The sequence below is a fragment of the Canis lupus genome, chromosome 2, assembly GCF_011100685.1.
Source record: "Canis lupus familiaris isolate Mischka breed German Shepherd chromosome 2, alternate assembly UU_Cfam_GSD_1.0, whole genome shotgun sequence".
NCBI lineage: Eukaryota > Metazoa > Chordata > Mammalia > Carnivora > Canidae > Canis > Canis lupus.
The window spans coordinates 51,044,215-51,070,074 of record NC_049223.1 but is presented as its reverse complement, the minus strand read 5'-3'; the positions used below and the strand labels follow the sequence as shown (position 1 = coordinate 51,070,074).

At 47.8% G+C, this 25,860-nt stretch overlaps 1 long non-coding RNA gene across 1 annotated transcript; it reads left to right on the top strand.

The window, feature by feature from the left end:
• Positions 1–1,620: 1,620 nt before the first annotated feature.
• LOC111094655 lies at positions 1,621–5,569 on the top strand. Its single transcript, XR_005354999.1, has 2 exons — positions 1,621–2,019; positions 4,965–5,569. It is a non-coding gene; the product is annotated as an uncharacterized LOC111094655 (long non-coding RNA).
• The last annotated feature ends 20,291 nt before the right edge of the window (positions 5,570–25,860 follow it).

Sequence of the window (25,860 nt, the reverse complement as noted above, 5' to 3'; positions counted from 1 at the left end):
TCCCGTGGGGCCCAGGCATTGCTGTTTTCATTTTGAGTTCCCCTTAGCACCTAATTCTGGCCTGCAGGTGTCAGCGCCAAGCGTTTTGTGGTGGACGATGAAAGGACACGTCACTTTACATGGTGTCTGGCAAACTTTTGAACCCAAGGAGTATCACAGACTTTAAGAGTTTTAGAACAGTTTGAGCCCATGGGGATTAAGGGCGTGGTAGCTGTGGGATTATGACAACAGCATCAGGGGAGTATTAGGCCAACGTAGTTTCATCCTTGCTTTAGCTAGTCATCAGCTCTTCCGAGGTAGATATTATAGATTGCCCTACACTGTACCATTCTATCCCCAGGGGCCTTGCCACACATGCTAGAGGCTGGAAAACAAGACTCATTCCTCCGATCCCTTTAGATCTCAAGATCCTCCTATTACCTGGCTTCTGCCAAGCAGGCACACCACAGCAGATGCAAAAATCCTGGCCATCAGAACAAAGGACCCGTATTTTGGGGTGTGGTGCTGGCTGAGGCCAGTTGGTCCTGCACATGAGGCAGGGTTTCCTGATCTCCCAGCAGAGGCAGCAGCACCCTTGGCAGGCAAACTCTGCAGTGTTGTGCTGGGAGTCATTGCTGGCAGCTCCGCCTAGAGCCTCTTCTCTAGCCTGTTTAGCAAAATGTTCCCAATCTGGTATTGGTAAAACACTGACTAGAGGGGTTGCTGCCAGCTGGAACTGCCGCTACTTCTTTATTGAGGAGCCTAGCTAGCCACTGTAGATCAAGGTTCTTTCACGGGGTAGAAGGCACTTGAGATAGGACCCCAGGCTGGTTCTAACTAAACTAAACAGGAAAAAAGAGGAGACAGGTTTGTCCCTCCCAACAAGGGGGTACGGGAAGGACAGAGGAAGGGGAAGAGACAGTGAGGTATGTGTGTTCCAACTACCCCTCTCTGGGGCAGCATGCAGAGAGGGGAGGCGTGTTACACAGAGGGCAGCCCAGCCAAAGCAGAGGAACCTACACACCCCGCTCCCTTGCCGGGGGGCAGAGCCCTGGCAGGCCACCTCCACGACGACATGGGTGATCTCAGGCCTGGCTCCTCGATGGCCTCAGGTTTTCGGAAATTTCCATACACCTGACAGTGAGCTGCAATGAACAAATTGGAGAATAATATGCAGGGCACTCTAATTTTTGTACTTAAAAATGGACCCTCTGTAGTGTATTTGTGCAAAAAATACACTACAGACCTTTAGTTGTGCAAAAAAAAAAAAAGTCGCACAATTACATGGCAAATTGTGAGCCATGATTACTTCTCACAGGAAATGAAAGGGAGTCAGAGGGGAAGAAACTTCACTTTTGCAGTTACAATGTTCAGTATTCTGCGGATTTTCAAAAGTGAACGAGGACTTCTTTTGTAATCACAAAACTCTGTCTGCCTCTTCTTCCCTCGCAGCTACTAGCCACATGGGAAGAGCCGTGTGGGGGGCAGCGTCGTCAGGAGTGTTTCACTGAGATTTGCTCTAGAGGCTTTCTATTTACACTTGGCTGTTACACGGACACATGAATATTCAAAAAGTTTCCTTCTGTTGCTTCTGAGAAAACGGACGTTGGTGACATCACAATGACGAAGTGGGCAGTGGTTCTCAAACTTGAGCAAACATCAGAATCACCTGCTGGGCTTGTTAAAACACAGATGGCAGGCCCACCTCCAGAGCTCCTGGCCCCACACCCCTGGGGTCAAGGGCATGCCTCTGAGACCCTCTGCTCTACACCCCTGCTTCTCAGGGTAGTCCCAGAACCACCAGCAGCAGCAGCCCCAGGGCACTTGTGAGGAACCCAGAGCCTCAGACTTTCTCCCAACCCCATGGAGGTGGAAGCCGTGTTCTAACAAGAGCGAAGCCGGGGTCACATGCATGCAGCAGCTGGAGAGCCCTGCCCCAGACATCCAGAGCTCTCGGCCCCAACACTTCAAGATGCTCCCAAAGCACGAGCCACCCATGAGCTCCCTTCCACGTCCCAGCCCTGTGATGTGCTGAGGCAGGTCAGTGCCCTCTTGGAGGCCTGGGGACAGGGGATGGAGGGAAGGAGATCCTGTCTATAAGAGGGGAGACCTCAGCCACAGCTTCTCAGTGTCTTGTGGCAGGAACACTTTTTCTCCCCTTAGGCACATTTCTGCAGCTCTGGGGAGCTGTCTTCTTGACACAACAGGGCTGCGGAGTTACATCCTCCTGAACACTGAGATGCAGAGGGCTGACCCCATTCTGGATGGATCCCCCCCCCCAACAACTCCACTTCATGGGTCCTCCCCCACCCTAGGCCTTCCTGGAAATGCTCAGTCTGCAAAGCCACGGTGTGAACAGAACACAAGCCAGCCAGACTGAAGGCCTTCTAGGCGTTTTAGAGACCAAAACCAGCATGATGCCCACCACTTAATTTCATCCCAGAGCCCATATGATGAGATGGAGTCTTCAGGCCACCTCTGCCTGGACTTGCCTCACAGCCCTCCCCACTGCAGGGAGGGCCCAGCACAGAGGACCCCACGCCAACCCGTAGGAGATGAGCACATCGAGTCTGGAGTTCTTTCCCTCCAAGACGAAATCAGGAGAGGAAAACTGACATTACAAACACACACACAAACAGGTTTCAGCTGTTTTTCTCTACTGATTTACAAAGATGTGTTTCTCCAGAACTCATTTGAATGTATCAACCCTAAGGCACCTGATTGGCTCAGTCGGTGGAGCGTGTGACTCTTGATCTGGGGGTTATGGGTTCAATCCCAACCCACAAAGAAATCAGTGGTGTTGACTGGTCTCCAAAACACAATGTCAAGGAATGAACAATATGCTGAAGGTTTGGAGAGAAATCAACTTTACAACTGGGAAAAATAAAACAAAACGATAATTTCCAAGTAAATAAACAGGTATAGTCCTTTCATTTAAAAAAAAATGTGGTTAAAAAAAATCCTACCTCTTATGAACACTAACACTTGTTAGGAGTTTACTGTGGACCAGGCACCAAGCTAGATCTTGATTTTCACACTGTCCTCTGCAGCAACAGGGGCTGCTTTCACTCCCAACACTCCTCACATCAAATGTGTGGGCTTTTTCTACACCAACGACCAGTTCTCCAACACTCCAGCACCAAATGGGTGGGTGTCCCACAATTCAGCTCAATGCTGACACTAACTATTGGGAGTTCACATCAAACCCCACAGGTTGAAGGACTCTGTCCCACAAGACTTCAGGTTGCAAGTATTGGGTACCTAGGATACCCACTCCCTGTGTGACAAAGTTGAGGGTTCCCACACCACCTCATTTCAGATTCAATAATTTGCTAGAACAGCCCACAGAATTCAGGAAGATACTTGATTTAGTATTACCAATTTATTATAAAGGATACAAGTGAATAGCCAGATGAAGGGTCTGAACCCCATTGTTTAGATATTTGGAGGGGGGGCAGCTCATTATACAGGTATGACTGAATCATTGGCTACTGGTGACTGAACTCAACCTCCAGCCCCTCTCCCCACCCAGGATGTCAGGAGGTGGGAATAAATTTCCAACCCTATATCCAAGACTTGGTCTTTCTGGAGACTGGCCCCCATCCTGAAACTACCTAAGGGCCCATGAAGAGTCATCCCATCAGAATAAAAGACGTTTGAACACTCCTATCACTCAGGAAGATACAAGAGTTTTAGGAGCTCTGTGCTAGGAACCTGGGACAAAGACTAAATAGTTTTCTATGATACTACAAATGAGATATCATTCTCTTCTTCGTACATATGGGAAATCTAAAACTCAGAGAGGTTAATTAATTAACTTGCAAAAAGTCATATAGCTAGTAACCTGAGTAGGCTGCTTTGAACCTATAGGTTTAATCGATAGTCTGTGCCACCTTCCAACCTTAGGGCCTAAGGGGGAACCTCCCTTGAAAAAAAATAAACACAATGATGGCAAGAATATCCAAATGCTTCTGAAAATACTGGAGGTGTCACCTTGCTTTTGAGTAAAGGTAACTCAGGAGTAACAATTAGGACATATATCTATGTCGCAGAATGATCTGGAGGCCCAGATGGCTCAGGCACTATTTAGATACGTGACAAGGCCATTGTTCCCATCACTAGAAGGGGAAGCAAAGCTGTGGCTCAGCTGGAGACCAGGCCATCATAGCTGCCGGCTGAGGAAACACTGCACCTAGTCATGGCCCAAGCGTTAGTGCTGACTGGTCCCCCATGTGTGGAAGGCCCAGCCCATGCTTCTCAATCTTCCAACCTAGGAGACTCATTCCTCACTGTCACGGTGGAGAGAAAACAACACACATATAAACAGGCTAAGGCTGAGAAGAGCTCGGCTTCACCCACAAGGAGATAAATTAAAGAAATTTGCTTAGGTTAGTTTCAAACGGGAAGAGGCAGGTGGTTTTTATGATAAAACCAAACATGTGTTGGAGGGTGGGCAGCTTCACAACAGATGGAATCCTCTTTTTGTAAATGCTAACCCTCAGAACCTTAGGTCAGCCGTATGCAATAGTGGGGGGCAGGAAGGGTGGGATCGATGCCACTCCCATATAAAGTGCAGAAAACACCCGAACTTGTAAGCATACAAGAGAAAGAGAAGGCTAGCAGAAGTGCAAGTGGGAGTATTTTTAGAAAGAAAAGCCAGGTTAGTGTTTAAAACTGGCCTCAGGGCGCCTGGGCTGGCTCAGTCGGTAGAGCATGCAACTCTTGATCTCAGGGTTGTGAGTTCGAGCCCCACAGTGGGTACGGCGATTACTTAAAATCTTACAAGAAAATACTAAATAAATAAGACTAGCTTTAAAGCAAGTCACATAAAGCACATTAAACAGAAATGGACTCAAAGACCTTGTTGAGACAAAACAGAGGAAATTAGAATCATAAGCAGATTTATGAGTGGTCATAACGATAGATACCATTTATTAAGAATCTACTGATCACCAAATAAGATAGATATCATTCCTATTTTACAGGTGGGGAATGTGAGGCTTAAAGAAGTTCAATAAAACAAAGCAGATGCTACAGATGATGAAAACCAGAGCCTTGATCCGCATCAAGGTTGAGCTAAATCCAGAGCCCGTCAATTATTTCAGACTATATTGAAAATGGCTACAATTTTTTTCAGACCACAAGTTGGGAAATGGCATCCAGGTTGAGGTGTGCCTGGAAGGCCTGGAGTGACTGCTGTCCGTGACCTGTCCAACATCTTTTTCCTCCTTTCCTCCTTCCTGTTCAAACCTCAATCATGTTATATATGTCTTTAAATAATTTCCAGCTTCCAAGGGAGAGTCCTGATTGAAATAAGAGGATCCTTGATTGGTGTTTTCCCAACCACTGCTACTGGTCTGTGGGTGAGCACATGGCCCAGTTACACTGAAGGGAGGGGGTTATAGTCAATATGGTAGAGATACTCTTCTCTTTCCTCTGGAAAAAAAACTGGCAGCCATGTGATAGCCATGAAGAAAACCAGGGGAAGACAAAGCCAGCACTCCACGAATGGCATTGTAGCAAGATGGGGAAAAACTGGGTCTGTGCAAAAAAAAAAAAAAAAAAAAAAATTTCCATTGAGCTGCTGACTTAGCAAATTTTCAAAACTGTCATACTTCTGAACTTCTTATTATGTGAAATAAAAGGTGCTTTTATTTTTAACTAATTTGAGGCACAGTTTCTATTATTGGTATATAAAAGCATCCTAGCTGGTATTGGCTCCCTGCCTCAATCATCTTCTTTAAAGCCTACCAAGTAGCCATGTTCCACAATTAGAGATTTAGTCCTTTGAATATTTATATTCCTTAATAGGTAATAGATAAATAATTATATAATCTTAGAGAAGGGACCGTTTTTCCTTTTTTTTAAATTTTTTTTATTTATTTGAGAGAGAGAGAGCACGCATGGGCAGGGGGGAGAGGCAGAGGGAGAGGCCGATTCCCCACAGAGCAGGGAACCAGATTGGAGAGCAGCACCAGATCCCGGGACCCTGGGATCATGACCTGAGCTGGAGGCAGATGCTTAACCTACGGAGCCACCTGGGCACCCAAGACCATTTTTCTTATTACTACACGAAAGGAAATTATTCACAAAGGAAAATATTAATACATTTAACTACATAAAAAGTTAAAATTTTTCAATAAGAAACACCATAAATAAACTTTAAAGGGAAATGAAACCAAAGAGCAGTTTTTCTGCATATAATGCAGAGCTAATATCCTTTCTATATAAATAGCTCTGCAAATAGATGAAAATCGCAAGAGAAAATATACAAAGGATATGAACAAGCAACAGACATTCAATCCATTTTTAGTGTTCAAGTTTACTCAGAATCAAGGACATGCACATTAGAATATAAGAGTATGCTCACCTACCCAATTGGGATTGGTTACTTTTCCCTTAATAAGGACGACCTTGTGAAGGAAAGGACCACCTCATGATGCTGGCTACCAGCTGAGGTTCCTGAGCTCACTCACTCTGCCTCAAACCAGGCTGGGCTGCTCATCACGGTGGAGGGAGGAGTGGGGAGGGAGCGGAAACACAGGCTTCTCCAGGCCTTGCCTCAGGACTGGCATGCCATCACTTCCCCTGCCTTCCTTTGGCCAAAAACACGTCACAAGGTCAGGGAAGAGTTGGGGGGGGGGCGGGAAATGACACCGCCTCTTGAGGGGAGACTTGCAAAAACGCACTGAAAAGGTTCAGATACACGAAGAGATGGAGATGGAGAATTGGGGCCAACTCTCAAGCAACCTGTCACAAGCATGTGCTACATTATCCCCATGATGCTTTAAAAAAATGAAATGTATCTGTAATATAGTACATATATTTTTTTTTCTTTTATGTTTGTGATATGTGGGTAGACAGATAGTCCACAAAAACCTATCCTCTATGGCACAGGCACTACACAACACAGAAATGGCCAGTAAGACTATGAAAAGAGGAGCAACACGCTGGTCACCATGGGAATGCACATTTAAGCCACGACGTCATTACCTACCCACTGGCATGGAGAAATGAGACCGAACAAATGTTTAAAACCTGACAATACTATAGAGTAGTGAAGTGTGGCGTTTCTGGGCCTCGCATACCACTGGTAGGAACGTCAATGGGTAGAGAACCACAGTGGGAATTGTCCATGTCAACTCTAACCAGCACAGACACACCTCATGACCCAGCAATTCCACCCCCAAACATACCCCCATATCCCCCAAATGAACATGAAGGAACATGTTTAAGAATATTCATAGAAGCATACTCATAGCAGCCAAACTCAACCCAAGGGTTCAGCAACAAGGGAATGCATGAGTGGCGAGGGGGGGTTTTCCCCACAAAATGGAATACCAGACCAGGAAATGAAGTGAAATGGAGAAAAACACACTCCCAGCAGTAACAGTGACAACTCCCACGACATGTTGGTGACCAAATGAAAGCAGGCCCCCAAAACTACATACCTTACGGTGCCCCTGAACCGGGGAAGAGCTAACCCGTGCTTACGGAGATCAGGAGAGCACTTACCTTTGACCACAGAGCATCCAGACGTGCCACCAGGCACTGCCAACATGCCTGGCTCTGGGTCTTGACGTCACCTCCTAAGACCTCATGCTGTACACCGGGAACGTGGGCTATTTTGCTGTAGGGACATTGTACTTCAGTGACAATATTTACAAAATGATTGTAAAAATTCGACTGGGGTTTGAAATGCTCGCTATTAAAATGCACATGCCTCTCACAGGGGAGATTCCTCAGTTTACCCCACCCCAGGGCCCCCTCCCCACCCCCAGAAGAGGGCAGGGCGGCAGGTGGAGAGTCCCGGGACCCGCACCCACAGCAGGGCCTCGTTTAGAGCGAAACGAGCTGAGCTCCCTCGGCTCTTGGGCAGCTCTGTGCGACCCAGGCGTCCCGGCCCTGCTCCCCGCTCGGAGCCAGCTGCCTTCATGCTCTTCCAGGCTCTTTCCAGGCCCTTCCCCGGGCACAGCGCGCAAGGCAGCAGGGCCCGTGATGCCTGTTTCGGTGACACCGCCAAGTTGTCAGAGTGAAACAGGTTTAAAGGGACCCAGGTGAACCCACCTCCCCTCTCCTCTTCAGCTTCTATTTCTCCGCCTCATGCCTCGTTGTCAACACATTTAGGATGTTTGAGAAAAGTGAGGGCCTGGTCCTGGGGCTTGGACTGCCTAAGGGGCACTGGGGACAACCGCCAGGATAGAAGGAAGGACAGAAGTAAAGAGGCCGTGGACGTTCCGGACGCTGCATTCAGGCGGATTATTAATTCGGGTCAATGCATTTCCGTAACAGCTGGGGAAATTTATCCAGGCTTGGCTTAAGGATTTTAAAATGTGCTGCAGTTTGCCCCAGATGGATCTTCAAATACATAGGATTTTAACCAGCATCATGTTCGTGTGTGTCTGGTCTGGATCAACGTAGGTTAGTTAAGAATAAATTTGATTTGCCAAGTATATCCAAGCAGGGCGCTGTTGTCTGCAAATATTGCTCACGGTAGTCAAAGGGACGTAGGAAATGAAAGGAAACGAATTTTCAAAATAGAAAATCAAATACTGTGCTGTTTCTGGACTGACAAAACCCGTTGCGAAAGAACAACACAGATGTGCTTTTTTAGCTGCAAGAACCTATTCTCCTTGTAGCCGTGCGTGACTAAGTCCTGGGAAATGTAAATAAAATCAAACACCATGTGGCAGGTGGAAACTTGGGAGTTATTTTGACCTCGTGTCATACACCATGGAAGCCAACCGATGCCCCGGCTAAATCCTAACACAAACAAGGGAATGCACAGATTTTTCATAGGCCAAGATCAGAGTAACCTCCAAGAAACGCCCTGATGGCTCTGCTCACCTCCCAACACAACACCATGACTGCCTGCATGACAAAGGCAGGAGCATCAGACCAGCCTCCTTAGCACCCCAGATAGTCTCAGAGATCCTACATTCTTGGGCAGCCCTGGTGGCACAGTGGTTTAGCGCCGCCTTCGGCCCAGGGCATGACCCTGGGGTCCTGGGATCAAGTCCCGCATCAAGCTCCCTGCATGGAGCCTGCTTCTCCCTCTGCCTGTGTCTCTGCCTCATTCTCTCTCTCTCTCTCTCTGTCTCTCATGAATAAATAAATAAAATCTTAAGAAAAAAATCCTACACTCTGGATTCCATACACCAATTAAAGGAAAACCTATATTCTCCTGCCGCCCAGCAATAGCTGTCTTTATCAAGGGCTGTAACTGGGCACAAGGCCAGACTGAGCAGGTTTGTTTGAATGGAGATGATCTAATACAACTGCTGGACATGACAACAGGAAAGAAACAGGAAAGCCACTGAGCAGATGCCTGAGGAGTCCAATCCTATTTTTAATTTTCATAAGATGATTAAGTCTCAAGAGCACCCAACAGATCCTGCGGCATGAATCTTCATTCACTCACCCGTCATTTACTTGGACCATCAGCTGTGTTGGGGGAAGGAGTGATCAGTAGTTGGCCACGCTCCCTGGCTAGGAGGCAATGGATGTGTAGACGGAGGGACTGTGTGTGAATACCCACGTGAAAACAGGTCGTAGGAGCCAGCGTGTAAGAAGCGCTGCAGAGGAGCGAACATGGTGCTGGAACTCAGCTCGCTAAGGGCCTCCGACAAGTGCAGCCAATGGCCAATCAAACGTGGCAGGGCCCCAAACCCTGGCACCTGGAAAGGCCGCCCTATAAAGAAGAAGGGCCTCTGCAGATGGGATTGAGTTAAGGATCTGGACATGGGGAAGTTATCCTGGATGATTTGAGGGAGCACAAACTCTGATCGCAGACATCCTTATCGGGGACGCCTGGGTGACTCAGGGGCTGAGCATCTGCCTTCGGCTCAGGGCGTGGTCCCAGAGTCCTGGGATCGAGTCCCACATCAGGGTCCCCACAGGGAGCCTGCTTCTCTGTCTCTCTCTATCTCTCATGAATGAATGAATGAATGAATGAATAAATAAATAAATAATAAATAAATAAATAAATAAAATCTATCTTTTAAAAAAACACACAGTAAAACAAAAAGCAAGCATCCTTAGAGGAAGGAGGCAGAGGGACATTTGGTGCAGACACACAGAAGAGAAGGCCATGCGAGGACAGAAGAGATTGGATGAATGCAGCCACAAGCCTTGGGATGGCAGGAGCCACCAAAAGTTGAAAAAGTGAAGGAAGAGCTCTCCGCCAGAGCCTCCAAAGGGAGGGAGTGCAGCCCGCCGACACCTTGACTGGGTCTCTGGCCTCCAGAATCAGGAGAGAAGACAATTCTTTGTTTTAAGCCACTTAGGTTTGTGTCGGTTTGTTCAGGAAAAAGGAAAATAACATACCAAGAATTTGGAGAGACTCTAGAGGGTTAAAAAAAAGAAAACTGCATGCACTGGGTGTGGAGATGCAAGGGGAGAGCCAAAGGTTGATCCGGCTGGAGCATAAAATGCAGAATGGTGGGATGAGAAGGGCCTTGAGCTGGGTTATGGGGGGCCCCGGGGTTGCTGCTGAGATTTCACCCCATGTGTATTCATGGTGAATGAGGGGGAGCTCTTGCAAGATTTTAAGCTGTTTACATTTTAAATTTACACTTTAGAAAGGCCTCTCTGTCCACACTGTGGGGACCCTCCCCTGCCACCCCCACATCAAGTGTACCAGGAAATCCTATGGGCCCTATATTCCAGGTGCATCATTCTTACTTCTCCCCCTGCAGCCACTGTGAGCATTCTGTCCAAGCTACTGTGTGCACTTCTAGACTTTAAAATAGTCTCCTGAAAAAAATAAATAAATAAAATAAAATAAAAATAAAATAAAATAAAATAAAATAAAATAAAATAGTCTCCTGGCCTCTCTCTCTCTCTCTATATATATATATATTTCATATTTATTAATATATAATATATATTAATATAATGTATAATATATAATAAATATTAAATAAGTAAATAAATATTAAATAAATATTAAATAAATAAAGTAGATGAATTAAAATAAATATTATTTATATTTATTAATATATTATATTAATATAATATATTGATTTATTAATATATTGATATATTAATATTTATTTATATATATAGAGAGAGGAACACACAAAAAATATATAAGGATAGAACTGAATAATCTTTGACCCAGAAACAGCCCATTCAATAAACCTACCTTAAAGAGAGAGCTGTGGGAAAAGCTACACTAAGTAGATGACCAATACGGATACACCAATATGATTGATAAAGACAGAGACATGCAGCTGTGTGACAACTATGTTAGAATAGCACCAAAAAAATGTCTAATACTAGGGATCACTGGGTGGCTCAGCGGTTTAATGCCTGCCTTCGGCTCAGGGTGTGATCCTGGGGTCCCAGGATCGAGTCCCACGTTGGGCTCCCTGCGTGGAGCCTGCTTCTCCCTCTGTGTCTCTGCCTCTCTCCCTCTCATGAATAAATAAATAAAATCTTTTTTAAAATGTCCAATACTGAAAGAATGCTCCGTCACTTGTAAAATATTATTCAATCAGAAAATATTTTCAATCGTATACACAAAACAGTAATGAAATGGAATCGATTGATGATTTATCTTAACCAATCGGATTAGAATATGTATTTAAGTGATGGTACCTAATTTGGCATAAGTGCAGGGGTACGTTAATATTCGAAATAGGCACAATCTCTTTCAAGGACAATCGGGTCATAGGTGTAAAATGCCTGGCCCAGCAATAATAGGTTAGGATTTATGCGAAGAATAAAAGGAGAGATGTACAAAAGAGTCATTTCTATGAATGCTAAACAATGTTGATTAATTTTTTTCCCTGTAAAAAGAAGAAGTATGACCAACTCAAATTCACAACGATATCTGGTTGCTTAAATATATTATGATCTATTCTGGTATATCCATGGAACGGATTACAATGCAGCCCTTCAAAATGTGCTGAAGAAGATTACTAAACAGCACGGAGGGCAGCCCCGGTGGCGCAGCGGTTTAGCGCCGCCTGCAGCCCAGGGCGTGATCCTGGAGACCCTGGATCGAGTCCCACGTCGGGCTCTCTGCATGGAGCCTGCTTCTACCGCTGCCTGTGTCTCTGCCTCTCATTCTCTCTGTGTGTCTCTATGAATAAATAAATAAATCTTAAAAAAAACAGCACGGAGATACTTACAATGTTATTAAGCTAAAAGAAAGTCTCAAAGTAGTATGTTCAGCAATTTATGTCCAGAAAACGTGCAGAAGATGGGAAGGGCGTATGTCAAAAGGCTCAGAGTCATTTCTGATGGTGCGACTACACATCCTTTTTTGATTTATTATTTATGATTATCTCCTTTACCCAATATTTCAACAATAACTACATAATACTTTGAAATCAGACTCAAAATATTTTGCTCCTATGTTAATATGTGGGTAAAGTCTCACAATGATCTTTTAAAAAAGTAAACTACTAACCTATACATGAGGTTTGATCCCAAGATTGTGTATATGCTCCCCAAGAAAAAAGAAAGGAAAAGACCAAAATACTAACAACATTTAGGAGTAGGGGTCCAGTTCTGGGGAAAATGGGATAAGCAGGTCCAGCCCTGTCTCTCCCCAAGTGAAAACCTGGACATAACACAAGGACCAGTGATCTGAGGACTCTGGAAGCGCAGAGCAGCAGGAGGACTGGGGACGAGGGTCGGCATTGGAAGTACCCCAGACCTAGTGCAGAGCTTACCATGCTATGTGACTTCCATTAAGCATGAAAGCCCCTGCCTGGACTGGAAGTGCTGGGAGACCCCTGGGGAGGAGTCGCAGGGGGCAGACGGCTCCAGCAGCCTGGAAGCCATGGTGCAGGCAAAGTCCACCACCTGCAGCCTACCTAAAACTAGGGAAGAACTTTCTCCATCAAAGAGCTATATTCCCAAAAGAATAGAGTGGATCCTGTGGCTCTTTTCACCGGGTGTCCCCTCGGTGTTCATCCCAGGAAACCCACCCAGTTGTGGGGGTGCACCCCAGAGCCCACCCAGTTGGGGGAATCCACCCCAGAGCCCACCCAGTTGGGGTTGTGCACCCCAGAGCTTACTCAGTTGAGGGAATGCACCCCAGGGCCCACCCAGTTGCAGAAGTGCACCCCAGAGCCCACCCAGTTTGGGGGAATGAACCGCAGAGCCCACCCCATTGCAGAAGTGCACCCCAGAGCCCACCTGGTTGGGGGGTGCACCACAGGGCTGGGTGAGCAAAGACACCAGAAAGACAACTCTGGGGGGCCAACGGAGAACTGAAGCAATCACGGAGAGAAAGGAGAGAAAGGAAAATCAGTCCCATCAAGGTGTTGATGAGCCCTGGACTCACCGCCAAGCTGCACCTGTGCAGGTTGAATTCCCCAGTGACTTTGGGGGCTGACCTAAGAGCTGCACCACTACCCATGTGGTCATCTGATGGGCACACATTGGATAGATCTGAAGGGCACCACAAAGCTATCCACAAAAGTCTGGTGAGGAATTTGGAGCCCGAAATCTCTTGGACATCAGCCCCAGCAGTACATTTCTGGATCTGCTTCTGCAGGCCCAGGACTGCATCCATAGGGACTATTACAAAAAAGCTTGTGTGCAGCCAAGGGAGCCATCAGCAAGAGGAAAAGGCACCCTACTGAATGGGAGAAGGTGCTGCAAATGATATCTCTAATAAGGGGATAATACCCAAAATATGTAAAGAACTCATACAACTCGATACCAACACAAAACAAAATGAAAACCAACTACCACATAGACATGGAAGTTATGGGATTTGGACTCTACAGCAGCTACTACGAAATTCCTCCTCCCGGTGGGGGCGGGGGCGGGGGCGGGGGGAGCATTCTTGAACAAAAGAAACAGAAGACAGAAACAAGAGCCAAGTTGAAGATCTCAAGCAAACCAAATTCATCGGAAGGGCTCCTCAGCAGAACAGAGATGCCCTGGGAAGAGCCAGCACATATAAGGACAAACCAGTAGAAATTATACAGGTTGAGGGATCCCTGGGTGTCTCAGTGGTTTAGGGCCTGCCTTTGGCCCAGGGTGCAATCCTGGAGTCATGGGATTGAGTCCCACGTCAGGCTCCCGGCATGGAGCCTGCTTCTCCCTCCTCCTGTGTCTCTGCCTCTCTCTCTCTCTCTATGTCTATCATACATAAATAAATAAATAAATCTTAAAAAAAGAAATTATACAAGTTGAGCAACACAGAGAATAAATGATGAAAAAGAATGAATCTTTGGGTCACTTCAGAGGCCTCAGGGCAAGACCAAGAGGCCTAAAAACACTCTTGTCATCAGAGTCACAGAAAGAGAGGGAAGGGGTGGGGTGTAAAAATGAAAATTGTTTTGAAGACACAATGGCTGAAAAATTCCTGAATCTGGTGAAAGACACAAACCTGCGAATTCAAAAAGTCCAGCAACTCCGACAGGATGAATCCAAAGACACCCACCCGGACACATCATAACCAAGCTGTTGGAAACTAAAGGCAAGGGAAACATCCCAAAAGCCATAAGAAAATGATGATTTGAAGAAGGGCCGCTTTCTCCTCAGAGGCTCTGGAGTCTGGAAAGAAGAGGGCAATATTTGTTAAGCCTGAAAGACACGAACTGTCAGTATTCTCTCTCCAGGATGACATCCTTCGGGAGAGAAGGCATTCTCACAGAAAGAGAAACTGAGAGAATTCATGTGCGCACACCCGCCCCAGAAAGAACAGCTCGAGGAAGCTCTTCAAATGGTGGGGCAACAGCATCAGAGGGGACTGTGCATCTTCAGAAACACAGGAAGAGACACAAAACTGGTAAATAGCTGGTAAACATAACAGGTGATTACTCCCCTCTTGGGTTCTTTAAAACAGGCATGACAGTTGAACACGAAAATTGTAACCCTGTCTGACGGGAGTTCTGTTGGGTGTGGATGTTGATAGAGAAGAACACTAAGGAAGGGAAGGTAGAGGGACTTGTGTGGTGGTGACATGAGAAAGAGAACCTAATCAAGGGGAGAGACATTCAAGCTCTGGAAATGAGTCCGGGGCAGGGAGAATGTTCTCCAAACCACAGCAAGCCTGGGGCCAACAGGCCCGTCCTCACTTTGGCCTGCAAAACCCAACTTCATCCACCCCATCTCCACCTTCTTAAGCCCTTGAAGGCTTCTTCAGGTCTCTCTCACTTGCTTCTGTGCCCTCCCCTCAGCGTTTGGTTTATAACCACCTGAGTCCCTGTAACACACAGTCGCTGGTGATATTAAGAAAAATATCAGGGCAGCCCAGGTGGCTCAGACTGCCTTCAGCCCAGGGCCTGACCCTGGGGACACGGGATCAAGTCCCACGTTGGGCTCCCTGCATGGAGCCTGCTTCTCCCTCTGCCTGTGTCTCTGCCTCTCTCTCTCTCTCTCTCTCTCTCTCTCTCTCATGAATAAATAAAATCTTTTTAAGAAAAGAAAAGAAAAATACCAGCAGCCATCTGTTAGGTATCGTCCGTCAGATACAGCTCTGAGTATAGCCCTTTACAAATGTTATTCTTGATTCTTACCAAAACCCTGTGAGGCGGGTGATATTTTCCAGATCCCACTTACCAAAAGAGGAAAGAGTCTCATTGTGTGACTGTGGTTAGGATGCCTGTTTCGTTCCCAGGAATTAGACTGGTCAGGTTCTGCTAAGTTGTATCTGTCCTGAAGGCATCTTCCGGGCTCATAGAATCTGAGCTGGAATGACCTTAGTCACGTGCTTCTAACTCCATCCTCTGATTCTGTAGCTGACAAAATTGGGCTGGTTCGGTTTATTTGGAGTTGAGTTGAACCCATAAATCCAAAAGAAGCATCAGCCCAATTCAACGTTTGTGAGCTGGTAGGTCTTGGCGATGGCTCTTCAGCCTCCTTGCAAACAACACATGAGAAAAGGCAGAGATGGTCGGAGAGAGTTTTGTGCAACCTGAAAAACCATTCCTGATTCTAGGATCCGAGAGAAACAATTTATGCTCCTGGGCCCCAGTACCTTCGGCTGACCTTGCTGCTGAACGCTTATGGTGATTTTTGCGCTGCGGCACATTCCAAGTTCAAAGTAAGATGGATATATCTTAGCAACACACGCTGGAGAAAAATCAATTCCTATGATAAATGGTGTGATGCTTGTCCTGTCGTGGGGCTGCGTGGGCAGCCCTGCTGGAGCACAGCATATCCACTTCTGAAAGGCTACGGCTTCTGAGCATCGTAATGTGCTTGCTACCTTGGAATGCTTTAGGCCAAGCTCAGTGCACGCAGAAAGAAACGGTATCTGACCACTGAGCGGTCATGCCTACTATGGTCCGAATGTGTCCTCCCCAAAATTCATAGGTTGAAACCCTACCTGCAAAGTCGATGGTATTAGGTGGTGCGACTTAAGCCATGAGGGTGGAACACACGTGGGTGGGATTAGTGCCCTTATAAAACAGGCTCCGGAGAGACCCCAGCCTCCCCTACCATGTAAAGATACAGCCAGAGGGGGATCCCTGGGTGGCTCAGTGGCTTAGCACTGATCCTGGAGTCCTGGGATCAAGTCCCATATCAGGCTCCCTGCATGGAGCCTGCTTCTCCTTCTCTCTCTCTCTCTCTCTCTCTCCCCTCTCTCTCTCTCTCTCATAAATAAATAAAATCTTAAAAAAAAAAAAAAAAAGGTACAGCAAGAAGGTAGCAGCTAGGAAGCAGGAAAAGGACCCACACCCAACTACGCCGGCACCTTGATCTTGGACTTGCCAACCTCCAGAACTGTGAGAAATCAACTTCCGCTTCCATAAACCAGTCAGTCTGTGGTATTTTGTTACATCAGCCCAAGCAGATGAAGACAATACCTGCGGGGGCAGGGTGGGGGGTCGCCTTGGGTAGCTCAGTCGGTTAAGGGTCTGCCTTTGGCTCAGGTCATGACCTCGGGGTTCTGGGATGGAGCCTGCTTCTCACTCTCCCTCTCCCCCTGCTCAGGCTCTGGCTCTGTCTCTCTCAAATAAATAATCTTAAAAAAAAATTTTTTTTAATTAAAAAAAGACAACATCTGAGGGAACTTTTCAAGGAATAAGGTCCAAGGTATTGGGCATTGCCGAGGTGGATTTGGACTTGGAGAAATGGGATTTGAGCAGATGATACTCTAAGTTGAGAAGGCAGGAAAGGGGACCAAACATAGAGCACAGGCTATGTATTCCAAGAAGGAAGAGGGAGCATGGGATGAAAGATGGGTTGGGTTTGCTTTAGGAAAGGACTCTTCCAAAGAAAGGAATTGAAACTCAATTCGAATTCACGGAGTCAAGAAGAAGGGAGTTCAGTGGCTCCCGTAACTGGAACATCCAGGGCTGCTGCCAGCCTCAAGTGTGACTGCTCACAAGCACTGAAGAGACCCTCCATCTGTCCTCTCCCCTCCTCTCAGCCGTACCCACCAGTGGGGGTTGGTTGTTCCCTCCACAGACCAATTCCTCCAGGTAGTCAAGGAAAAGCCACCAGCAGTGGCTGTCAGGTGGCAGGCTGTGCAGCTCTCATCTGGCGACTCAGGTGGGAGAACTGTCCTTTGCCTCTTGCCTGGAGCCACAGAACAATCTGATGGCCCTTGTGCGAGACACTTACTTGCCTCTCTCCCGCCAATCACCAGGTCCTTGTGCGCAGGGAGCAGTGATCAGCCAGGCCTGGTTACGTGCCCAGCCTACTGCCGCAGAATAGGGTCTGAACCTGGAAGAAAGAGATGGGCAGAGGGAAGACAAAAGTCACAGCTGGCACGGTCTGCCGCAGGGCCACCTCGTGGGGGCCTCAGGAGTGAGTGCTCTGTTGTTTAGACTACAGCAGGGACGATGACAGCTTTTAGGGTAAGAGGCTTGTGCAGAAATGAGACTTCGAAAGAGGATCCAGTGGCAGTGCCTGGGGAGGCCTGCAGTGGTTAGGCATGGAGGGTGGGGTCCCTCTGGCCCTGGGGGCTCATGTCTGAGTTTGCCCGCCCCCCCCCCCCCCGCCCCAGGGAGCCCCAGAACGGGTCCTTATCATGGTGGAAAACTACAAGTCTGATGTTGCAGTGGACGAGCTGGTTTCCATTTGCCATAACGTGCACATTGCGTGGGTGTTGCGGAGACATGGCAAACATAGACATCATGGAGGAAAGGCATTGTGATGGGGCTTTTGTACCTTGAGCTGGTGACTTGGGACACAACAGGTTTGCTGGGAGAGGGAAGGCACCGTACCGGAAGGGGGTACCGGGGGGCACGTGACAGACATGGTTAGTTCTCTCTGGGGCCCTAGCAAGATTTTGTTGACAAGCTGCTCGTGTTGAGACTCGAAAGGGGACCGAGTGTTGGCCACACCAACAAGAATGAGAGGAAGGGACATTGACTGGGTGGGGCCAGAGCAGCCTGGGAGGCCTAAATGGCAGGAGTGCTGGGAAGAGAACTCAGAGGGGCAGGCAAAGGCCCGCTCAGTCACCCGACTTGCCCACCACCACCCACCCCGGCCATGGGGCTTTGCTCTGAGGACAAGAGAGCACCATTGACAGATTCCACGCAAAGGAGGGGCTTTGAGTCTCTCTTTCCACGCAAAGGAGGGCAGCTTTCAGTTCAGAAAAACCACCGCGTGCATCCGTCAGAGGGAGGGGAGAGAGGCAAGGCTCCTGGAAGAGTCTGTTGAAGGCCTGAACCAGGGCAGTGGCCGCGAGGATGGAAATCTCTCCCATCTGTGAGCCCTGTTCACACACCTACCCTAGTAGGCATGGGAGTCAGGGTCACTGGTTGCCCTTTTCTGGTCTGAGCGGCCCCTGGATGATGATCCATGGAATGAGGAGAGCCTCCTTGAGGCCAAGACCAACGTTCTATGGTCTTTATCTTGATTCACGAACGTAGACTTTTTTTTGTTCTCTGCCTACTAGGGTAGTTTCATCCACTTTACACCTGCCATTTGGTGATTCTATCATCCCCATTGATGCTGGAGCGGCCAGTTGAGTGGCAGCATGTCGCCCTGTCACCTGCAGCATCCCCTGAGCTCCTCAAGAAAGCCCGGCCCTGCCTCTCCAGGCACACCTTTATCAGCTCGGTGAAGGGAGCGTGCTCTAGTTCTCTCAAGGAGCATAGTTGGGAAAAAAAAAAAAAAAAAAAAAAGGAGCATAGTTGGGGATGGTTCCCTGGCATCAGCAAATCAATCCCTCCAACAGTCCTGGCCCCCTGCGCTCGGAGCCCCCCCTCAGGCAGCTCTGCTTTGCACCTGGCTAACTGGGCCACCACTCTGTCCTTGTCTCAGAGAGTGAGCTAGCGCACTGTCAGGACTGGCCCAGATGTCCTTCCAGGAGGGGCTTCCCCTTCAATAATTCCCCTTCCCACCCCATGTTCTTCCCAACCCCAGGTCAAACCTTCACGCTGTGTCCACACACAACCCCCAGGCCCGGCAGACACCTGGGGACTTAGTGCCCTGCCCTTCGCCCAGCAGGTGCAATGCTGCCTCTGGGCCCGAGGGCTTTGCTCCAGTTCTGGTCTAGAGCAAACTTGGGTGGGGCCGATCTCAGGGAGGCTGGAACTCTTGTGAGGCCGAGCTGCCTGAGGGCCTGGCAGGTTCCCACGGGTGTCCATACCACGGTCCAGGAGGGGACGCACCACAGCATATACTTCCCTTACCAAAAGGCATTTGCTCAGCAATTTCAAACTTAAGTACCTCAGAAGATTGCTCAAGGAAGCTTGAGGACTGGGGCTCAGTGGTTGAGCGTCAGCCTTCAGCTCAGTTCTCAGGATCGAGTCCCACATCGGGCTCCCCGTAGGAAGCCTGCTTCTCCCTCGGCCTGTGTCTCTGTCTCTCTCTATCTGGGTCTCTCATGAATAAATAAATAAAATCTTGGGGAAAAAAAACAAAAGACTGCTTGAGAATTTAGCCATGACTGATGAGCACCCCCCACGCCTCTGACCCTCCTCCCGCCGAGGACGCTCACAGACAGGGCTCCCTACCGCTGTTCCTGGCAGACTTGCCTGGAAAATGAGGGCCCGGCGTCTTGCTGAGAACACCAAGCGGCGGGTGTTGGGCCCTGTGGAGCCGGAGAGCCTCCTCAGTCATTTTAAAAGCTTGTTGTTTTTGAGGCCTCGAGCTCCAGAAATGAATTCAGCAAGAAAATGAAAAAAACCACAAGACAGTTACCCAGAGGGCAGCCCCCGCTAACGAGGTCCTCGGCTGAAACCAATTCGGACAGCCCAGCAACGTCTGGGCTCAGGGCCTTGGCTTTACCTCAGAGGCCTTTCTGCTCGCACGCACTCGTGAGGCACAGACTGCTTTGGGAGCTTCTCGGCCTGAAAGAAGCCAAGGAAACTTGCTCCTTTCATTTAGGTGATCATCTCTGTGGTTTTGATTTCAACAGCTTAACATCTTCTGAAGATGCCTCAGGTCATCCTAGGCCTGCAAGATGGGTCTTTAGGAGACACTTTGGGTGACAACCTGGGAGGGGTGGGATAGGAAAATTCTAGAACCAGCTCCTGGTGCCTTGTTTACACTGGACACTTACCTCTTGAAACACCTCATCTCACAAACAGCCTTTATTTCTTCAAACCCAGGAGCGAAGAATTTGAAGCCCTGAAATGTTTGCCGTGCCCCACACCCCACCCAAGGCACCCAAGGGTGCCCAAATCCGAAACATCCTCAGGAGAAAAAGGCTTGCCAGGTCCTGGGGAAGATTCCAGGTCTTACTTCCCAGCTGGCCTCGAGCACCTGAACAAGGGGAGGGGATGATAATGAAGGACATGCTCTCTCCCCAAATGCTTTGAGACCCCAGCTGGATCCCACCTCCTCTTTGAGACTTTCTGAAAGGCCAGCCCCATCCTCTAGGACTTCAGAATCCCTGCACACGTTAGCTGCCTGTCCTGACTTGGGGCACAGCCTTGCTCACTCTGATGCCTGGTGTCCACCCAAGCAGCGATCCGTAGACAAGGAACACGCCTTGGCCCTCAGGCCATGACACAGATGAGGTGGAGAATAACTTCATTCTGATAGTAAGTGAGAAAAGCCAAAGTCCAGAACTATGTGTGTGATAAGCTTTACTCATTGTACAAAACTGAAAGAAAATAAATTCATCTGTTTGCATGGAAATAAAATACCTCTGAGGGCACTTGGATGGCAGTGAGCTAGGTGTCTGACTCTTGGATTTGGCGCAGGTCTGACCTCGGGTTTGTGAGATCAAGTCCCACATCAGGCTCTCCGCTCAGCAAGGAGTCAGCTTGGGATTCTCTCTCTCTCCCTCTGCACCTGTGTGCACCCTCTGCACCTCCTCCACTCTCTCTCTCTCTCTCAAAGAAAGAAAGAAATCTTACAAAAAAAAAGAGAAAGAAAGAAAAAGAAAATATCTCTGTAAAGACACACAAGAAACAAATCATACCGTCCCCGAGGAAAGAAACTATGCTTTTGTGGCCTTTGAATTTTGAAAAGTAAGACTGTATTTGCTATTCAAAATGAAGTCATTCAAACACAATTTAAAATACACAAATATGTATAAGACCAATAGGTCTTTAAAACATTTCTATTCCCCAGGATTTCAAGGCAGACAAGGCAAGGTTGGCCCAAAAGAAGTATACTTGTGGGGGGAGTATTCTTCTCGAGACTGCAACATGGATCATGTTTCTTCGGGAGACCAGTGGAACCAGAGGCAGAAAAGAACAGTGTCGTACTGAGTAGGTGCTATTGAAACTCCTTAGACCTCCAGGAGCATTCCTGAGTTTACGAACTCACAGGAGTGTCACTGCAGTTTCTTACGGAAAATGCGGACAGGAACAAGGCTGACAGAGGGACAAACTAGTTTGGGGTCAAACTGAGGCAGCACACTTGGATGGAGAAGCCAGGTTAGGATGAAGGTCAGAAGGAATTGGGTCAGAAATTCACAGAGGTCACAAAGAAGGGACAGGACACACACAGACCAGAGATGTGACCCAAGTCCCCTCCCGAGGGCATGGCAAACCCCAACACACAAGTTTGTTCGTAGGTTATCCGGGAAGGAAGCTTGCTTCTGAGTCTCGGGTTTCAGAGGCCCAGCGGGCAGCACCACCACCGGCTCATACCGAGCCTTTGTGTGATCGGGACCGTGGTCCCCCTTCCTCCAGACACCTTCCTTACACCTGCCAGAAAATTGTCCAATCTACGATGACTGCTCTTTGGAGGGCACCCCCTCGGGCTGCGGGATCCTGTTAAGGCCTGTGGCTGCGGAGGGCACCCTAAGGAGGGGCCGGGGAGGCTGCAGGGACGTGGCTGTGAATCCCCAGTGGAGGCCGGGTTGCCTATCTTCTGTAGAACCTTACTGGAACACACACTCACGCACACACACACACACTCACGCACATCTTGCCTTTACGGAAGAACAAAAGGCTGAATGACTAAATCCACAGGTCAAAAAAAAAAAATCATTTTGTGAAGAATTCTCTTCAGTAATAAGCTTTGTTGTTTAGGTTCAAAGTGTGATTTGCTATTTCTACATTTTACCGTGCCCTGCGACTTCATTTGCACCCCATTTGTCACGGTTCCAAACATTTTAGGGACTCGTGGCTGAAAGACTTGGAGTTGCAAGGGCAGAGGCCGTCCGCGTGCTAAGTACGATGTGCTTCGCGTAGAACGCGCTCTGCGTGTCAGCTTCCACTAGTGACAAGAGGTGACTAAGTGACCTAATATGGGTGACAGCTTTCTCCTCGGCATAGAGAGCTGGCTCTCAAATTCTGATCTGCATAAGAACAAGCAGAGGAGGATGTTAAAGTCATCTTCCCCCCTCCTTCCATCCCACCTACAGGCCCCATTCTGACTCAGTGGGTCCAGAGTTTTGTTAAATACCTGAGCGAGGACTCGGTTACGGTATGAATTTCATTCTCTTGTGTGAACCCAGAGGAGACCTGCCAAACAGGAACAGCAACTGTGATCTATTTTATTACCAGTGGCTCTTAGATACATAAGCAATAACCACATGGCTCCCTCGGGTACTTGAAGCAAATAAAGCAAAAGTCCGGGGGAGTCAAAATCGCCTTGACGTCTTCCTTCCATTGGATGCCAGATGAAGACATTGAGTTGTACTCAAGAGCTCTCTTAGCTGAGAGAAATATCACTAACGGGAATCCCAGCAAGCATAAGAGCACGCAAAAGATGAGACTGACTCAAGAGGCAACAGATGGGGGGCTCCCCACTCACGGCCACCAAGGAGCCCACACTATTAAACACCTATATAGTGGGATATTTGTTTGCATGGCGTCAAGTTGTTCCAGAGCAGCTTTTTTCTTTTGCCCTCTCTCCTCCTCCACACTGTCCCCGCCCTGAAACACCTGCCCATGGGGAAAGGGACAGGAACTCAACAGGTGTCAAGTGAACCCAGCCCGCCTACCCTGCGATACAGGCGAGGCTGTTACCACTTAGCAAATATGGAAACAGAAGCCCAGAGATTGCAGGACTTGCTCCAGTTGCACAGGTAGGACAAATTGGTGCAAATTGGTGCAAATTCACACGCCACTGTGCTGGCATTCCAGGTCTTGGCTCACTACCCTGTGTGGCATCTGTGCCCGGATGCCACTCACAAAATAATGGTAATGAACACACTCAGTGACCGGGTGCTTTGTTTGCAGTTTCTTAATGCTCTCCTCTTCTACTCCCTTTCCTCAAATGTCATCTACTTCTCCTGGCTCTAGATTCTATCTCTAGATCGTCATCAATCACCAAACTTACATTGTCAGCCCCGATCTCATCCCTGAGCTTCAGAGACGTATCCACTAGGCAACGTACGTGTGACTTATTGGTGTCTGCAATGGAATATGTCAAACACTTAACTGTTTATTTACAGCCCCCCCCCCCCCCCCGCCACCTCCGTGTCTAACAAAACCTCCTTTCCTTCCCCAGGCTTCACCATTTCACTTACCAGCACAGCCTTCGGCCCAGTTGCTCAAGCCAAAACAATGAGCATCACCCTGAATTCCTTCACACCCCCCCCACATGAGGTACATTAGCATCCTGAGATGTCACCTCCAAAATGTGACTAGAAATCAAACGACTGCCTGCTGTCTTCTCTTTCACCATCTGGTTATATGTATGCATCTTGAGCTGCTATTTCTTAGCTGCAGCGTTGCGGTCAAAGAAATTTGGGAGCCACTCACTGCCCATCAGGTTAAGGCCTCGGCCTACATCCTTGGTCTCCTCCTCCCTCATCTCCCCCTATTCGTTCCCTCAGTACCTGGAGTTCTGAGCTCTTGCCCACCTTGTTGCCTTAGTATTTGCTGTTGCTTCCCCCCACAACCCCCACCCCGGAACGTTTTTCTCCATACCTTTCCCACAGCTGTCTCAGTTTCAATGTATATCCTGAGAGGCTTCCCTTGACCACACTGTGAAAACTGTGTCCTATCCAGACTTATTTTTCTTTAATCAATACCTATCAGTTGACTTATTTATGATCAGTTTTTCCATGAGACTATAAGCTATGCGAGGACAAGAAATGATCGATGTAAGTCATGATTCCCTGCGCCCCACTTTCACCCAACTCAAGGAGCCCCACAGAAAGGTAATTAATGACTGGCTGTAGTGCTTCCGTATTCACAGTAGAAAGGTTGCAGGCTGTAGTAGGCAGACTCGTGTCCCCCAAAAAAGATAGGCTCGTTTCCTAACCCCTGGTAGCTGTGGGTGTAACCTCAGTCACAAATAGGGTTGTTGCAGACATAATTAGTTAAGATGAGGTCATACTGGACTGATAATGTCCCTCGATCCAATATGACCAATGCCTCTCTAAGAGGAGACTCAGGACACATGGAGGGAGAACACCATGTGACCACAGAACAGGGCCTGGAGCGGTGTGTCTACCAGCCGAGGGAGCCAACGATTGCCCCTGATTGCCAGCAGCACCGGAAGCTCAAAGAAGGGCATGGGGCCGATTCTCCCCTGAAGCCCGAAGAGAAGCCTCGATCTCAGACTTTTAGCCTCTGAACTAGAACTCTGGGAGAATGAATCTCTGTTGTTCTAAGCCACCTGGTTTGTGGTGGTTGTCTCTCGCCTGAGAAAAGTGAGGGGAGGATAATAATTTCTAAAATAAAATGTAGCTCTAAGTTCTGTGGATTTTATGAATAGTAATTAGTCAAGAGTGAAGTTGGCCCAGTATAGGATTTGGAGAACCTGGAGATGATTTCTAAGGCAGGTTTTCTTCCCCGAAGGTAAAAACTCTCACCCAAACTCTTAATATCTCGTCCAAACCAATGTTACCCCAACCCCTGAAGCAAAAAATAAGACATATTTAATTCTTCAAGCAATTAAATCGCTCATTAAACTTTTGCCACCTGACCTGAAAGAACAGAAAATCCTATTACAGTGATGTTAGAAGATGTTCTCATTGTTTAATAGCTGTAGTACTTTTAAAAAGTCAGGTACTGATAATGAAGTTACGTCGGCCTTTTAGGACATCTCTGAACATAAATTGCATTAGCTCGGAAGTCTCAGTTGGTTCATCAAGAGTAATGGAGTTATTATTGCCAGAAGCCATGATTCCACGGAAATGAAAATTGTATTTTTTCCAAATACTATAAATGATGATGCTTGGCAGCCCTGTACTCACTGAATCATACCTTTTCATCCGCATTTTTGAGATGGGTTTTAATGTAAGCAGCACTTTGAGGGGAAAAAAACTATCCAAATTTTAATTAAACAAGGCAGGCAAGTGTTGGATAGGAAATTGCTGATGGCCAAGGACTGCGTCACTCAGGTCCGGACTCCCTGCTTACCCTTGGTGAACCTGAGGCTACTCAGGTCTTCTGAGCTTTGGGAGCCGCATCTGCTGAAGTCCAAGAAGGGAAGAACTAGATCATTTCCCAGATACTTTCAAGCTCTAAAATACTGTTGTGTGTGGACCTTTTCTCATTCCTCCACAGTACATTTTTAGGCTCAGGATTTCATAGTTAAGCTCTCATCCTTTTTTGAGCCAATCACTGTCTCACTGACCTCGGTGGCTGTACC